The 18429-nt window shown below is 41.2% G+C and overlaps 1 protein-coding gene across 3 annotated transcripts in view; it reads left to right on the top strand.

Annotated features, from left to right (window-relative positions):
* Positions 1–18429, top strand: part of EPB41L4A (erythrocyte membrane protein band 4.1 like 4A) — a 217753-nt gene that overhangs the window by 29334 nt on the left and 169990 nt on the right. The window lies entirely within an intron of this gene.

Here is an 18429-nt window from a genome sequence, read left to right as displayed (position 1 = left end):
GTTTTTCCTATATACAAATCAGGTAGGGCCTGATCCAAAACCTATCAAAGTCAATGGAAATCTTTCCCTTGACTTCAGTAGGTTTTGGATCAGGCCCAGTGTCAATTACTTCCTTTTCAAAACATGCTTAAAAGCACCAACAAGAGAGGAGAAAAACCTTTTGTTGCAAATTCTTAAAAGAAATTTAAAAATCTCAGGCTGTACGATGTAAAAGTTGCTCTACCAGAAATTGGAACTTAAAAAAAAAAAAAGTCAGTTTCCAAATTTTAAAATTGTCATCATCCCTTTAATTTTGGGGCATAATGCATGTGCATTAAAAGGAGATCATATACTACTAAAACCAAAATTGTTCTGTATGTTAATCATTGTGGACAAAAGGCTAATTAAGATATAATAGATTGCATTTCATAGGAAAAAGCAAAATTTAATACTATGTTAGGTTATTATACTTCAGAATGTATTTAAGTCAAGAAAAGTTTCATTGTTAGCTGTTTAAATCCTAAAAAATAGAATTAGGGTTTTAAGATAGCAGAAAAATACATATTTTAGCATCTTTATCAGACAACATAAATAAAGGTTTCCCTGCCAGTGTATGTTCTGTTTTTGTAATGGCATATTTTCTATTTTTGTACCGAAACTTGTAACTTAAACCATGGAGATGTTAAGTGGCCCAGAATTAGTAGTCTTCATAACGTTTGCTTTATAAATTTCTTTTTGTTAGTAATACTTCGTCTTTGTCAAACATTTCATTTTCCTGTTTAGTGATTTTTGGTATAAAAATGGTATTTTATGTCTTTGTTTTATACTGGACATTACCATAGGGACAGAACTGATTATCTTAGGTGTGTATTAGTAACTAACACATATTCCATATATTCCTACTTTTTGTGAAAAGGAATAAAGCCCAGATTTTTAAAGATATGTAAGTGTTGTGGTGCTTAGCATTGTAACAGCTAACTAAATAAGGCATTACAAAACTGAGCACCACAGTGCCTAAATACATTTAAAAATCTGGGCCTAAGGTGGGAGTTCTGGCAGCTCAGTCACTGGACCAGGTTTGCTTCCTGCTACAGATAAACTTACACACAGGACCTGGAGTGGAGGCTGAAAACTCCTCACAGAGAGCCCTATTCTGCTCCCATTTGTTTCATGATCAGAGTTTCCACTAATCATGGCATGAAGGAATAGGGGAACCAGGTTGTGTTTCATTGTGTTCATTCCTACAGGCACACACATTTTGACTAGAAAGATCCTGAGCTGCAATGTTTGGATACAGATCTGAACTTTCCAAAAGTTTAGGGGACTTGGGGATGGTGGCAGGTGTTAGATCTGGTATTCAGGTTTTATGAGAATAATAAGGGTGTGTGAAGAAAGTGGCAAAATGAAATCTAATATAGCCTCCACTTCTTGACAGATTTGGTTGAGCATCATCATGGAAATAATCTGTCTTGACATGACTGCAGGGTTCCTGGTCTTGGCTCAGTAGAATTAGGTAGTTGGCTGGTGAAGCCACAAATGAATAAAGTGTTTTGTCAGTTTTAAAAGTGAAAAAAACCACAGTGCAAAAACTAATTTTTAAGTAAAACTCAACAGCATGTCTAGAGCTCAGTTTCAAAGGGTTCCTTGTTTCTGTAGGCTGCGCTTCCAGTTATTGACATGCCAGTAACTCTAGTAAAATAGTTTAAATTCTTTCTTCCTCCCCTTATTTGGCAACATGAATTGCCAAGAAACCTTCATTCCTAGATCAGTTCTTACAAATTGCTTTGCCCCATCATCTGGATGTAAAATCCAATCCAGTTCATCCTCCCATTTCCCTATTTGCTACTTGTTTGAAGGAAGATGGGATTTGAGGGGAATGTTGCCTGGTTCAGGAAATTTGAGTGAATATGATGGGGATATAAAGCCAAGCCAGCATGCATTACTTGGATTTAATATTAATGGAAATATGTTCTTAATCAGAGTTAGGTGCGTACCGAGACGAAAATATATCCAAAATGTTTAAGCCATTAGTCCAGTGCCTGTTGACCTTTTGTTGTTGGAGTTCCCTGTGTTATAAATTGGTGCCTGGGCAAATTCTTCCCCATTTCTACTAGTGTCATGCCCTGGTACAGTTGCCTAGTTCTCCCCCACCTCGTCTTATTCTTTCTCTCCCCCCACCTCCTGTCTTGTCTTATCTTTTCTCTGCTTTTATTAATTTTTTTCTCTTTTTTGTGTGATTTTTGACCCCCTCCCTGGTTGCTCTTGTGATATTATTGACATGAACTATGACTGTATAGATCATTGTTGCAACCAGGGTCCTATAGTTGCACCAGCTCTTGTACGGAAGAGGTCAAGTGTGGTGTCTGTGGAAAAGTTGTAGTTTGCTGGTTATGATTATGCTGTCTGTATGTGTGTATCATTTTTGTATTTGAAGTTCTGAATATTGGCTATGTACTTGTATCTCAATTTGTTTGATTCTAAGTAGCCTCAGTGAAGCATTTGGTCAGCTTCTCGAGAAAGGACTAGTCTCATAACTGCCCAGTCAAGAAACACTCCCAATGGACTTTGGGAGACACCAGTCCACATGTGAGCTTTCCTGCGAACGTTCAAACTAACTTGTAAACAATGGTGTCAGCCTGCAAAAAGCTGAATCATTCATGGACATGAGACTTGGCCAGGTGGCTACAAACTCCATCTTCTTGTTGTGACAACAGAAGAGCAGAAGGGGTTTCTGTCCACAAGAGAGAGAATAAAAAAGACCCTTGAAGCCTCTCCATTTTGTCCTCTGCTGGTTCAAGAGATGGCCTCTCCACCCCAAAGAGATGCCTGAAAGAAACTGGAACAAAGGACAGTAACTATGGGAGTGTGAGTGATTGCTGGACCCAGACTAGGAAGGAGTCCAGTCTGTGAAAGAAGCTTATTGGAACATCTCTGGGGGTGAGATTTCATCTGTAATCAGTTTCTTAATGTATTAGGCTTAGTCTTGCGTGTTTTGTTTTATTTTGCTTGGTAACTTACTTTGTTCTGTCTGTTATTACTTGGAACCACTTGAATCCCACTTTTTATACTTAATAAAATCACTTTTTGTTTATTAATTAACCCAGAGTAAGTAAGTAATACCTGGGGGAGCAAACAGCTGTGCATATCTCTCTATCAGTGTTATAGAGGGCGGACAATTTATGAGTTTACCCTGTATAAGCTTTATACAGAGTAAAATGGATTCATGTGGGGTTTGGATCTCATTGGGAACTGGGAGCCTGGGTGCTAGAGACAGGAGCACTTGCTAAGCCGTTTTCAGTTAAGTCTGCAGGTTTGGGGGCATGGGTCAGACCCTGGGTCTGTGTTGCAGCAGATTAGAGTATCTAGCTCAACAAGGCAGGGTTCTGAAGGCCCAAACTGGCAGAGAAAATGAGCTCAGAGGTAGGTAGTCTCAGCACATCAGGTGACAATCCTAAGGGGGTCTCTGTGACCAAACCCATCACAGCTCTCTCTCCATAACCTCACTCGCCAGAAGGGTATACGTTGCTCAAGGTCAGAGTTGTCCATTTGTGGTTCTGTAGGGAAGGAGATCTCTGATTTCACAGCTGAAATTAATGCTGTAAGGGCAGACACAAAGGTTGGGCTGGTGACCTGCTTCCTGAATCTGTATTCATGAGCTAGGGTGACCAGATGTCCTGATTTTTATAGGGACAGTCCCAAAATTTGGGGCTTTTTCATTTATAGACTCCTATTACCCCCCACTGCCTGTCCTGATTTTTCATACTTGCTATCTGGTCAGCCTAGGAGCTTCCCCTGTATCCAGCTCTGTTAGATACTGTAGTAAGAGACAATAGGTTCCAAGAAGCTGCTCACACTACTTGCTGTGGGGAATCAGAGTGAATCCAATGTCCTACTGTTTTCTCTACCTCTGCTGTTCCTCTCCTCTGCTGTTCTCCCTGCCTGGCCTAGCTTGTGCTCCTTCAGGAAGATTCGTCCCTCAAGTTTTGAAGCACTATGTTATTCCATTCTGGTCTGAGGCAGCAATAAACAAGAGTTGCCTTAAAAAAACTCAACTGCACAGTTGAAATCCCTTTCTGTCTGGTTCAGTAACTTTGTAAATAAGCAGTTACTATGTGTTTATGTAATTTATCAGCTACTGAGAGCCACTGGAGGGCTGGCTATAAGTTCAAGCAATTGCTTGGGGCCTTGTGCAGACCAGGGAACTGATGCTTTGGAACGTCTTGGTCTTCGCTGTCTGACAGGAGGACTAGACAAGAGGCATTTGTAGCCTATTTTCCCCTCCCCTTTTAGCAGCTGGCATTGCAGAAATAAGTCCTAGCACCAGTACTGGTAGAGGTGGGGACTTGGCTTCTTGTGTGCACCCTATTGACAATCTGAATTTTAGGTTATTCACAACGCTCTCAATACCAGTTTATTCAGAACAAGAATTATTGGTATAAAATAATTGGCTGAAAACAGGAGAAATGTTTTGCATCCCAGTCTTGCACCCCACAGTGTTCAGCTGTGGCAGAACTAACAAATGAGTGTGTGTCTGAACTGCTGCTTCTCACCCTCTGCATCTATTTTTGCTGTGTAAAAAAAGAGGTGATTTAGTTTACTGTATTAGGAATTGGAATTGTTTGAAAGTAATTCAGAACAGATGCCAACTTTTCTTTTAAAAATGTTTTATAAATCCATTTGGAGTTGTGCAACTGTAAAATCTATCTCCATTATATGTATATGTGTGTATACGTGTGTGTGTGTGTGTGTGTGTGTGTATATATATATATATATATATATATATATAAAAAATTCTCCTCTCACCCCTATGGGTGGTATGTGTCTTCCTCAACCTCGGGTCCTCTACCAGAGGCCTGGGAGTTTGAGGGTTCTGCGCAGTATCTTAGCTGTTCCTAGCACTGCACTCTTCTGGACAGAGAGCTCTGATGTTGTTCCTGGGATCTGTTGGAGCCACTCACCCAGCTTAGGAGTCACAGCCCCGAGTGCTCCTACCACCACTGGGACCACTTTGGCCTTCACTTTCCACATCCTCTCTAGTTCCTCTTTCAGGCCCTGGTACTTCTCCAGCTTCTCATATTCCTTCTTCCTGATGTTGCTGTCACTTGGCACTGCTATATCTGTCACCACCGCTGTCTTCTGGTCCTTGTCTATTACCACGATGTCTGGTTGATTGGCCAGTACCTGCCTGTCCGTCTGGATCTGGAAGTCCCACAGAATCTTAGCCCTGCTATTCTCCACAACCTTCTGTGGAATCTCCCATCTGGTCTTGGGAGGGTCTAGCCCATACGCTGTGCAGATGTTCCTGTGCACAATGCCAGCCACTTGGTTGTGCCGTTCAGTGTATGCTGTTCCTGCCTGCATCTTACATCCTGCCACTATGTGTTGGACTGTCTCTGAGGCCTCTCTGCACAGTCTGCACCTTGGGTCCTCTCTAGTGTGGTAGACCCCTGCTTCAATGGATCTGGTGCTCAGTGCCTGTTCCTGTGCTGCTATGATCAGTGCCTCAGTGCTGTCTTTTAGTCCAGCCCTTTCCAGCCACTGGTAGGATTTCCCAATGTCAGCCACCTCAGCTATCTGTCGATGGTACATCCCATGCAGGGTCTTGTCTTGCCATGGCACTTCTTCTGCTTGGTCTTCCTCCCATGTCTGCTGCTGCCTCAGGCATTCTCTCAGCAGCTCATCTTTGGGGGCCATCTTACTGATGTACTCCTGGATGTTCCGGGTTTCATCCAGGACAGTGGCTTTGATGCTCACCAAGCCCCGCCCGCCTTCTTTCCGGCTGGTATACAGTCTCTGGGTGTTGGACTTGGGGTGGAAACCTCCGTGCATTGTGAGGAGCTTCCGGGTTTTCACATCGGCAGCCTCCATGTCCTCCTTTGGCCAGCTCACTATACCGGCAGGGTATCTGATGACCGGCAGGGCGTATCTGTTGATGGCGTGGATCTTGTTCTTCCCACTGAGCTGGCTCTTCAGGACCTGTCTTATCCTTTGGTGATACTTGGATGTTGCTGTCTTCCTTGCCTCCTCATCGTGGTTTCCATGTGACTGTGGGACCCCGAGGTACTTGTAGCTGGTCTGTATGTCTGCTGTGTGGCCCGCTGGTAGTTCCACCCCATCAGTCTTGACTACCTTCCCTCTCTTCACTACCATCCGGCCACACTTCTCCAGTCCGAATGACATCCCGATATCCTCACTGTAGATCCGCGTCAGGTGGATTAGCGAGTCGATGTCTCGTTCATTCTTAGCATACAGCTTGATGTCATCCATGTAGAGGAGGTGGCTGATGGTAGTTCCACTCCTGTACCCGTATCCAGTCCTTGTGATTAGCTGGGTGAGGGGGTTTAAGCCTATGCAGAGTGTGTGTGTGTGTGTGTATATATATATATACTCACTGCAATAGAGTCCTTGGAGGGCCAGGTTATCTAGTGGGTAGTGCACCCAGATTCCAGCCTCACCTTCCAATGGTAAGGCCTTTCACCTGTTTTTTTTGCTTAGCTTCACCTCAGGTTTCCAATGTCCTTGCCCTGTTCTTACCAGAGGGAGAGTGAAATGGGGATGAAGCTTTTGCCCCTCCTGCAGCAGCTGGCTGCTGGGCCCAGTATTGTCCATTAACCTCTTCAGGCCCAGGGTGCAGTTTGTACACCCCATCACACTCACCTTAAAAGATATTTGTCATATTTACATTTAAAAAAAATGTAAATAAACTCTTGATGAATTGATGCTCAACACGGAGATACTCTGGTCCTTGCAGTGCAGCTCCCACCACTGGCACATGTGGGAGCTGTGGCAGTAGCACCAAGAGATCCCTTCAAGATACAGTGCCTCAGAACAAAGACACTAGGATCCCCACTACTCCAGGATCCCAGCTCAACTCCACTCCCCTCATGTAGGAATCCTCACACACCTCTTTTGCTCTAAGGCCCCGTTGCACGTCTGCACTCAACCCCTCATGTTCTCCAAAGCACTCTTCAGCCCCCCTACCTCTCTTTGCCACTCCCAGTTCCTTAGTAACCCATGATTTACCAAAACTCAGTTTCTCCCCCAATACTTACCCTTCATATTCCTTGCTGCTCAGCCTGGATCGCTCTTGTTTCTGTGAAGAGGGAAGCTGGTGAAGCGACAGATTGACTTGTAGCATCCATCATCTACTTTTGGTATAGATCAAATCATTTATGACAAAAAACAAGAATAACTCTTCATACTCTGTTTTAAAAGTTCAGAAGTACTCCACGTCTGACCTGGTATGAGAGTGTCTGTGTGTAGTTTATGTAGGTGTAATTTGAGAGGTCTGTGGTTCTTCAGCTAGATGTATCCAAAGAAACGTGAGTCAAAGAGGATAAAATTTCAAAATGGGGCCATTTTTCATCTGCAAAAGTAAGTATTTTTCCGGGGGAGGGGAAAGGAAAATTTAATTGTCCCATGAAGTGTGAAGGTTTTTACTCCTGCTTTGAGTGCTAATTTCAACACAACCTTAAACTGCCAGCTGGAGTCACTGCTACTGTTTACATTATATAAATCTGCCCAACTCCTGGCTGACTTTTGCTAGCTTATTCCATTTATATAAACCTAGAGAGTGAGATTTGACAGAACAGCTTGCCTATTAAAAGGACCTTTGGAAAGCTAAGTACTTAAGAACTGTCAGTCATCTACTTTCAGAGGGAACTACATTAGAATACTCTTTTATACCTGAAATGAAATTACTGTTTTCTGCTGCTGCTGTCACATTGGTTTGGTTATTTTATCTTTCTTCATTTCTTTTTTATATAATGAAGCCAAAGGCCTCCAGATATCTACTAACATCACAGTTGCAACTGAATATAAAAGTCACTTCCCCAGCCCCGTAAAGTTTTTTCTTGCTCATTAGGAAGCAGGGAAAGCTTATCTATCACCACTTGAATGCAGCACTGCTTTCTTGCTACAAACAGAACTGTGTTTTATAAATAATTGTGGAATGAGATACATTATCAGTGGGTCTCAATCTTTTTTTAACCAGGAACTCGTAAACTTAAATAGACCTGTGTACCCCCAAGTCTTTGCTCATTATGTTGTTCCTTTCATGTTACTTCATCATGAATGTTACTGTAGAGAAATTATTATTTGAAGAGATCAACAAAAAACACAACAAATTAAAATATTGACAGCTTACCTGAAACTAATGTGATCCTTGTGCTTGTTTGACCGCACACAGCTTGTCCAGTTGAGAAGTAATTTCAGTTAGGCAAGTGTGAAGGTTGTCTTCAATATTCATTCTTGAAAGCTGTTTGTTTTTAATGCTGGTGAGGCTGAGAATCCATTTTCACAAAGGTAAGTGGTAGCAAATGGAAGGAGTACTTGCAGGGCGCAATTAGCCATTTTGGGAAATTTACCAGGAAACATACATCTAGAATTCAGCAACAGGCATGGTTTCATGGGCACACTTCATATCAGCGTTGTTTCTCAGCTCAATACACTCATCCTGCTCTTTAGGAATCATCTCAAGCAATTCCACATCAGTAGATAAAAAGGGATTTATGATCCATATCATTTCAATATTGTTTACCATGTCGCTGAAGTACGTTCTGAACTTGTAAAGAAGGGAATCCAGGTGTTCTATCATAATAGCACATAAAGTCAGGCAGTCCACCTAGACTGCGTCAAAATTCAGAAATTCCTGATGGAGCGAAAACCTGCTCACGTTCCCTTTGTGCACTCGTTTCTGCCATAGATCCAGTTTCTCAACAAACGCAGTCATTTTGTTTGACAGCGTGACAAGAGTTGACTGGTGCCTTGATATGCTAATATTAAGTTGATTCAGGTGATCAAACATATCAGCAAGATAAGCAAGCCAGGGCCCCTCTGAGAATCTACCTGCTCATTCATGCATTTTCTCTTCCAAAAATATCTTCAGAGACTCAAGCTCAAAAATGTGATTCAAAACCTTTCCCCTGGAAAGCCATCTGACCTCAATTTGCAGAAGATTGTGATGCAGTCCACCCATTTCTGCACACATTGCTGAAAAATATGTGCATGCAATGGTTGTGGTTTGATAAAGTTAACAAGTTTTATTATCCTGTCAAGTATATCTTTCAGGTCATCTGGAATCTTTCTCATGACTAGGGTCTCTCTGTGAAGCACACAGTGCGTTACTTTTGTGAATGGTGCAACAGCTGTAATTTTTTTTGCAACTCCATTATGCCTCCTCGTCATTGAAGCAGCACTGTCTGTGAACGCACCGTAACACTGCCCAGTCTAACACCCTGTCTAGACTACGCGCCATATCGGCGCGTTAAAATCGATTGCTCGGGGATCGATATATCGCGTCTGATCTGGACGGGATATATCGATCCCAGAGCGCGCTTAGATCGATTCCGGAACTCCACCAAAACAAACGGAGTTCTGGAATCGACATGGCGAGCCACGCACATCAATCCCGCGCGGTGAAGACGGGTGAGTAAATCGATTTTAGATATTCGATTTCAGCTACGCTATTCTCGTAGCTGAAATTGCGTATCTAAAATCAATTTTCGTGCGTAGTGTAGATGTGGCCTAAGTTGTTGCTTGTCATGACATTATCCAGACACTTAAAAATCTCATCACTGGTTGTTTTTGTCGGTAGTGATCTGCAAAACTGTATTTCTGTTTCCCCATCACAGACATATTGCACATAAACCAACAATTGAACCTCACCTGACAGATCCAAAGATTCATCCAGTTGTTAGCTGTATTTCCCACTTGCTTGAATCCTGCGTATCAACTGTTCTTTCACATCAGTTGCGACATCTGTAATTCACCTTTTAATGGTGTTGTTTGATACCGGCACATTCTTCAATTTATTAGCAGTTTCGCCCCCTAACATTTCACAGCATGCGAATTGCAGCTGGCATCAGTAAAGTTTCAGCAATTGGATCTGGCTTTCTGTTTTTATTGATTCTAATTGCAACCTTTGTAGGATGCTTTGAGAGCCTTCTCTTGTACAGTTGACACAGCTTGTGTAGTCTTTTTTTTGTTTTAGTTAGTGATTCTGCCTCCTTTCAAAATACTCCACTGTCTTGTCAATGCTTTCTGCATGCAAAGATCTCAAATGTCTTGTAAGTTTTGCCCACTTAAGTGCTTCATTAGAAAGTACTTCTCTACAAATTACACACTGGGGTCCTGATTCTCCAGTGACACATACACACATAAAACTAAGTCTAATGTAGTTGTCATCATATTTCCTCAGTTGTTGTTTTGAAGGGCGTTCAGTTTTGCTACTTTCTTTCTCTTCTGTCTTACTTGAGAGGTTTTCTGCTTCATGAACTGCTGAAGTAGACTGAGTCATTTTACGAATAACAAACTTATCCACTGTAGAAATTAAATGAAATAGTTATATTTCACAATAGCAGCTGAAATGATCACTAGTGTTTTTCTTCCCATACTAAATTACAAGGTCCATGTCGAACCGACACACACAACACAACTGGCATAACGAGTGATTGGTACGTAATAAATAAAAAAAAAAAAAAGTGGAACCTCAGCTTTTACTTCAGTAATTTAAACACATCAAACTTGTATTCCTGTGCATCATTCTCAAACAAAAATTATTTTCACAAATTGAAGGTGTTTTAAGTGATAAATTACAGCGTTGCTAGGTGATATATGGACAGTGCCAAGTCACTATTGATTTGGAATGTGCGAACTGAAAGTATCAGAACGATGGCATGTTGTTGTTGTTGTTGTTGTTGTTATTTAATTGCTGGCACGTTTGCTGGCCCCTCTGATTATACTGGTGGACCCATAAGGGTCTGCAGGCCACAGGGTGAGAACTACTGTATTACATTATATACCTCACTTTACATTTCTAAGGAAAAACAGATATGACTTGCTCTACTTATTTAGTAATCAAGTGTATTTACTGCACTAAATTATGTAACATGGCCATGTTATAAACCCCTATGAACTAAAAATTTAAGATCTTACATTATTTTCAAGCCTAGTATATTTTCAAATAAAATTATGCATGCATTTTTCAGAAAAAGATGCACAAAATCTTCATTTGGTGCTGCTGCCTGGTGTTTGGAGGGAATTGAATCAGTGGTATTGAGGCATCCCTTCAAGCTGATGCTTTGGTGCAGAGGCACTGGGGTTTCCCTCCCTCCCCCAGTCACTACCAGTGTCCCAAACTCTAGAGTCTCATCCCTTTGCACACAACTTTCTTCCTTCTTTTCCCACTCATTTCTGCAATAACACCACATTGGCTTCCCTGGCACACCATGCAATGGAACTATGGGGAGCTAAGGGTGAAGAGGAGCCCCCATGGAGCGGGGACATTGGGAGTGAACAGTGCATAGTTATGGGAGGGGAATATATGGGAGAAGTTGGTCTTGAACTGGGAGTGATTCCCAAGTTGCAGCACAGGAAGATCTACTCTGGCAAGCCATCTATTCATTGTCAGGACACAGTGACTCTCCATCTTTTTCTTCCACTTGCTCCCCAGACCACCACCAATTCAATTCTGTTTTTCCCACATCCTATCACCCACACAACCCCACTCACTCTCCATATCCTCCTCCACACTTCTGCCCCACCACATGTTTTTCCTCAACCCTTCCCCAGACTGTAAATAAGTCGTGGTACATGTTAGCATTTGAAAGCTGAATGTGGTAGGTGAGTTATGGGCATGGTGTGGAGCACCACCATGCAAGGTGGGAGGCTTAGGAACATGGGGTCAATCTAGGCCATGCATTGGGGGCCAGATTGGTGGGGTTCTGAAGCAAGAGTGGGAACGTGATGGTGAGGTATGTGAAAGTCACTGAGGGAGTGGGACTCTGTGTGTGGGGATGGGGACAGTCAGGACTCAGAGCGAGAGGGCAATACAATACATAATATTGAAAACCATCCATTTCAATAACTGTCAACTTTGACTATGTACTACTTAAAGAATACTCTGATAAATTTTCCCCAAACTAAAAACCTTTGCAGCTAAGTATAGATGATGTCAGTGAATAGAACAAGCAGAGCTGACATTTATCATCATTATTGTATCTGGTGAGGAGGAGGAATATAACTGGTGATTTCCTAGATTTTTACAGATAATGTTGAAGGGACTGGCATTTAACTGTAAGTGAACTAAATATTTTGCTTCAGGAGAGGAGCTGACTCAGTACCCTGTCACTCAAATCCATACCAATATAGGTTAGTTGGGACTTAATTAGAGAATCAGTTAACAAGTGGAGCTATAGCTGAAGGACTAATGAGAGGGAGGAAGCAAACTCAGCAGTTGAGAGCAGATAAATGGGGAGAGGAAGGAAGCCCTGGAAGGGGGGAAGCTGAGAGCCTGAAGGAAGGCAGAGCTGGTGGCCGTGGTTGCCATCTTCCTCCAGAATCAAGGAGGGGAGCTGGCTGGGATTTGTGAATATATAAACAGAAACATACCATGTCTTGATTTTAAGATTGCAAGTGATGGAGAATCTATCAAATCTGTTGGTAAATTGTTCCAGTGGTTAGTTACCCTCACTATTAAAAATGCATGCTTTATTTCTAGTCTGAATTTGTCTTGCTTCATCTTCCACTGATATGCTTTTTTTTTTAAGATGGATTAAGGAGCTATCTACTGTCGGAAATCTATTCTCCATGTAGGTACTTGTAAACTGTGATCAAGTCACCTCTTAACTATTTCTTTGATAAACTAAATAGATTGAGCTTCTTTATTCTCTCCCTATAAGGCATGTTTTCCAAACTCCTAATCATTCTTGTAGCCCTCTTCTGAACTTTTTCCAAGCTTTCAACATCTTTTTGAAGTATGGACACTAGAACTGGACACATTATTTCAGCAGTGGACTAACTGATGTCGTTTACATATCCCTTCTTCTGCTAGATAGTTTCCTGCTTGTATCTCCATTATGTTCACTCTCTTAGCTACAATATCATGCTGGGAGTTCATATTCAATGGTATCTACCAGGACTTCCAAGCCCTTTTCAGTGCCACTGCTTTCAAGGATACAAACCCTTATCTTGTAAGTATAATCTACATTCTTTGTTCCTATTGTATGACCTTGCATTTGGCCAGGGTTAAAATATACATTGTTCAAATGAGCCCACCTTGCCAAACTGTATAATTGACCTGTGCCCATCATTATTAACCACTCCACCAATTTTTGTATCATCTGCAAATTTTTCCAGCAGTGGTTTTATATCTTTTTTCAGATCGTTGCTCAAGATACTGAATAACATCAGGCCAAGAACAAATTCCTGCAGTACTCCTCTATAAATACCCCCTTTGGATGACAATTCCCCACTTATTTTTATTAATTTTTGTGATCTATCAGTTAACCAATTTTTAATCCATTTAATATGGGCTACATTGATTTTGTATAGTGCTAATTTTTAATCTTGACTAGAGCAGCCTCTTTCTCATGGCAGGAACTCTCAATTGTACTGCATTTCCGTTGAATCAGGTTCCCAATTTGGGGAAGCAAGGGAGGAATTAGAGACCCTCTCAGGATATCCTTTATCCTAGGGAAGGCAAGTTATTGATACCTACCACCTCTGATAAATCAGAGATGGAGAGAGATAAATGTCTGGTGCATTGGGCTGAATCATAATGAAGCATCCCTCCAAGCCCTTCCCACCAACTCATTCCATTATTAAAAAAAAATACTGAGTTCAACGTAAAGGATTCCATTATGTACTTACATAATTACTTTTGAGGAAAAAAATGTTAGATGTATTTTATTGTCTTGAATAAAAATGTCATTCAGTTGTACAGTTCCTTTCAGATTCAGAAGTGTAACAGTGAGTATACGATAAAAAATATTTTAATTTGATTTTTAAAAATTCAAGAAATGCATTACAAAAATCATGCTGGTACATACAGTTATCACGGTACCACAGAGAAGTCACAACAACAAGTGTTTGTTTTATTCTTTCATTCTGTGTAGTTTTAAAATATTTTGAACATCTTTTAAATACAAACTAGGTAACTATAAAAGCTGCTGAAAGTGAGTATTTCAGTCATTTGTCCCTTTTTCTTCTGTTTCTCTCTTTTGTGTGTTGGTTTCAATACAGTTTCTAATGAAAATCCCTTTTTTGTATACAGGGTCAAAATTAAAGGTCTGAGACATTTTCTGGCCATGTGAGTTCTTTATATTCATTACAGATTTGGGGTAAAATCTTTTATGTCCTATGTCTGTACAGATGATTGAATATAATTCCTGATTTAACACACATTTTACAAAATTACAGAGAAGTAGAAACAAGAGCAAGTGTGCTTATTTGATTTCTGTAATTGTTTCTTATTGCTATCTCATAGCCAGTGCATTTTGGAACTGAATATGTGACTTACTTTACAAGTGTGAGAAGTCTATTAAGACAATTGTTAACTTATGACAATAAATTATTTGATCAATTTTGAAATATGATAATAATGTGACATGTCTTGAGGCAGTGAAGAGATAGATGTGGTGAGATAATGCATGTTTTGAAGCTGAAAATGCTCAGTACCTTGCAGGTGTCACTGAGCAACTCACAGAATTGGCTCCTAATAATGTAAAATAATGATGAATAAAATAAAAATCAGAACATGTTTTTATTACATTTCTTAAATGATTTTGAGGGAAGGCCAGAGTTAGCCGTTTTGGGAGTTATGAAAGTTAGGGGCCTGATTCTCATTTACATTATGGCCTTCTGGCAATGTAAAGGGACCTTAAAATGGGTGTGACTGTAATTTTTGCCCATGTCAAGGTTCCTTTACACTCCCAAAGCAGTCTCAGGGTGCCCTAGTTTAAGTGAGATTCAGGCTGTTGGAATTCAACCTTGAACATTCATTGTATCCTCATTTTACAGATGGGGAATAGCAGGCATTATAGACTTGCTCAAGTTCACACAGGAATTCTGTAGTACAGCCAGGAACAGAATCCAGCCTTCCAAGTTTCAGTCCAGTAAAACACCAAAGCATCTATTGTGAGTCACTCTTAGGATTCTCTTATTTCACCCTTTCCTCTTCTGTGGTTCATACAATTTTTCTTTTAAAAGGGAATCTTGTCTGAAATTATAATGTAAACTTTTCAGACCAGGGATTAGGTTATGTGCTTGTACAGTATCTAGCAGAATGGGAGCCTGATCCTGTTTGTGGCTTTTGGGTGCTGTAGTGGGGTGGTCCCCTGCTTCTGCCTTGGAGGGCTTGGAACAGCCTGAAGAGAGGGCTGTGGCAGGGAAAGAAAAGTGGGTCTGATTGGGGGAAAGCAGCCTCAGCTGGGGGCCATGCCCCAATCAGGCAGAGGCTGGCTTAATGAGGGCCCAGCTGGCCCTTGTAAGAGGGCTGGGGCCAGAAGCCAGAGACAGACTCTCTCTAGCTTTGAGAGGGAGGGATCTGGCTGCAGGGAGCTGAGAGAGGGTACCTGGAGTGGAGCAGGGCTGGGGGAAGGCCAAGGGAGCTGGGGAGCTCCAGCCTGGAAATCCCCGAGGCTGTGGCGTAGTGGAAGGCCAATTAGGTACTGGGGTTGCAGGGGGCAGCCCGCGCAGGTTCAAACCCCCTTTGCCTAGGATGAGTGGCTTGTACACTGCAATCTGCTCCAGTGAGCAGGGGCTAGATGGTGACTGGCAGTAGCCAATGACTGAGGCAAGGTGGTGATAGAGGGTAGGGGGATCCCCTGGGTGGGGAGACCCTGAGACTGCAGGGGTATTGCCAGGGGACAGCACCCCAAAGACAAGGGGAACTGGGCCCTGGGAGGGACACAGGGGCCAGCAGCAGTAGGACACTGGCCTTAAGAGAGTTCTCCGGAGACTGGAAACGCTAATTCCCTGAGATGACCAGCAGGAGGCGCCACAGTGGTGAGTCCTGCACCACAACAGGCTAATAGAAAATGGCAAATACAATCTAAAAATAAGATCCTGTTTCTGTAAAAATAATAGTGTAATGATTAAAGAACACTAAATGTTACACAATCATCAGATTTCGAATCAGTTTCTAAAGTTTAAAAACCATGAAATTCTAAATACTGTACCAGAAGACAGATTCTTAACTGCTCATTTACACTAGATGAAGATCTGGCTCAGATTCTAATTTCCAACTTTATTGAAAAGTTAATTCAAACACTGACTTAGCAGTAGAATAATTGCAAGTGTAATAGCATAGAAATAAGTGGTGCAGTTATGCTGACAATCCAGGCTACTCCTGTTTTTGCATTTTTAATTTGGTCATTAAAATATTTAAAACTTGTGTTTAAATTGTGTTTCTAGTGTGGAAAATGTCTATGTAAACTTGGAATGATATTGGATATTGGATCCAACAGATCTGTTCCTTGTGTAAACTCCCAGTTACATGTGCCAACTTCCATTGTTTTTAATGGCAGCTGCATCAAACCCATTACATGATTTTACATTAAGATCTGCTCACATGGCTTCCAGTTAAATCTGTGGTCCTTTGTAGGGGTGCAGAGATCTGTGCTAATGCATCCTGTTGCAGGATCAAGGCCTGAAATTTTGACTTTACTTTTTCTTTTTACTGATCTTGGAGACATGAGTAAGCTGGACTCAATTCCTTCTTGTGCATCATCACCCGATATGTTTCCTAAATTCCAATTACACCTATGTAAACCAGTGACTGCAATGGGACTACCCAGGTGTAACAAGACACCATTTGGCCTACAAAGTCTCTATTACTTGTGATGAAGAGTTATGGAAAGAACCCAGCTTCACTTTCAGGGTATGTCTGCGCTGCGGATAAAAACCTGTGGCTGGTTGGGGCCAGCTGCTTCGGGATCATTCCTGCGGCTCGAGCTGTGGGGCTGTTTCACTGCAGTGTACACCTGCAAGCTCAGGCTGCAGCCCAAGCTCTGGGACCCTCCCACCTCACAGGGTCCTAGAACCAAGGCTCCAGCACAAACCCAGAAGTCTCCATTGCAACTAAACACCCGCTTAGCCTGAACCCCACAAGCCTGGGTGAGCTGGTATGGGTCAGCCCCAGGTGTCAAACTGCAGCGCAGACGTATTCTCAGAGGTCAGTTTGAATTTGCGGGGCTGGCAGTAAAGAAAAAATTGACTCATTTTGTTATGGAAATTATTCAGACATCATAACCATGGAACCAATCCTATGAGACCTTTTATACAGATTCACTTTTCAGAGTAGGACCACAGTTTTTATACATTTGAATTTACGTTATATCATCATGTTCACATTTTAAAGCACCATTTTGAAAAGGAAAATATCGACAAACATAAACATTGAAAAAATTTGTTTATAACTTGATCTTTAATGCAAAATTCAGTTTGTTGTATGTGAAACTGAGATTTCCATAAAACCATGTTTTACTTTTCTAACTTGTTTTTTTTGGTCTTCCATGCTGTGCTATCTAGTAACTTCTTTCTCTAGCTGGAAATGATAAGTAAGTGTTTCTTTTGGCCAGCTGGGGAAGGAACATGATGATTAAACATGTAAAAATCTAATGTAGGCTTTGATTGTTCATAGGCAAGGCTGTTTCCTTAATTACTGGATGAACTATTAAAACAGGAAGACTTCATTGTTATAAACTCCTGAAACAAGTAGTTTGTCATTTTTATCTATATAAAACAGATGATAAAAAATTTTACCAACATTTCCTGCAGTAGATGTGTGTGTAATGTTCTAAGGTCAAAAACTGGGGCAAAAGAAATCTTCTTTTCCTTTATTAAGCTATATACATTAAGTGGGGAATCTGTATAGTACATAATTCATCTAGTCAGGCCTTGAAAACTTAAAAGATTTTAAAAAAGCAACTTTGTGACTAGTCCTTCTGGTTCTGCAGACAGCGTTCAAAATGTGAAGTGATATAATCTGATATAATAATGTCTACCTGAGTTTGCAGACAGACATTTCCAGTCCTTCTGCCTATGCTCTTCGAGATACTGTAAATTTCATTGCCATATATGAATGATGAATGAGGCAGGATACTGACCTATTGGAACATTTGGCAACAATACATTCAAGCCACAGAATCTATATGTGAAATCTATTTTTACTTGTAAACAGAAGTAATGCATTTAAGAAATCGTTTTTTCATTGCACAATACAGTGTTTGGTAAAAACAGACGGCTACAGCCTTCGTTTGTAGCACGTTGGTGGTTGGTGCTGAACTCTGGCCTTGGTGCCATGTTTATGCTACGAACTTTAGTAGAACAACCCCTTTATCTGTCTTTGCAAGTTTTATGATTAATGCTTACTGAAAAATGAGGGACTGAATGCAGTTTCTGTTGGACTGCCTTTCAATCTTCAGACACATACAGTAAGTGTAAACAAGTTAATTTTTGGCTTGTTTTTGACAGAAGATCTGCAGTATCACTATGATACAAAGAGGTGTGTCTAGCCAGAGCAACTTAGTCTGTTCAGTTCTCTTCTTAACAATAATAACCCATAGTAGCGCCTACAGATAAATTATTAAAGTGAAAAACATGAAATACAAAAATAAATATAAGCATTGCAAAATCAATCGTATATATTGTACATAATGCCAAGGTATC

Source organism: Chelonoidis abingdonii, chromosome 6, assembly GCF_003597395.2.
Source record: "Chelonoidis abingdonii isolate Lonesome George chromosome 6, CheloAbing_2.0, whole genome shotgun sequence".
NCBI classification, from domain to species: Eukaryota; Metazoa; Chordata; order Testudines; family Testudinidae; genus Chelonoidis; species Chelonoidis abingdonii.
The sequence above is the reverse complement of the archived record's forward strand: the minus strand, read 5'-3'. Positions and strand labels throughout refer to the sequence as shown.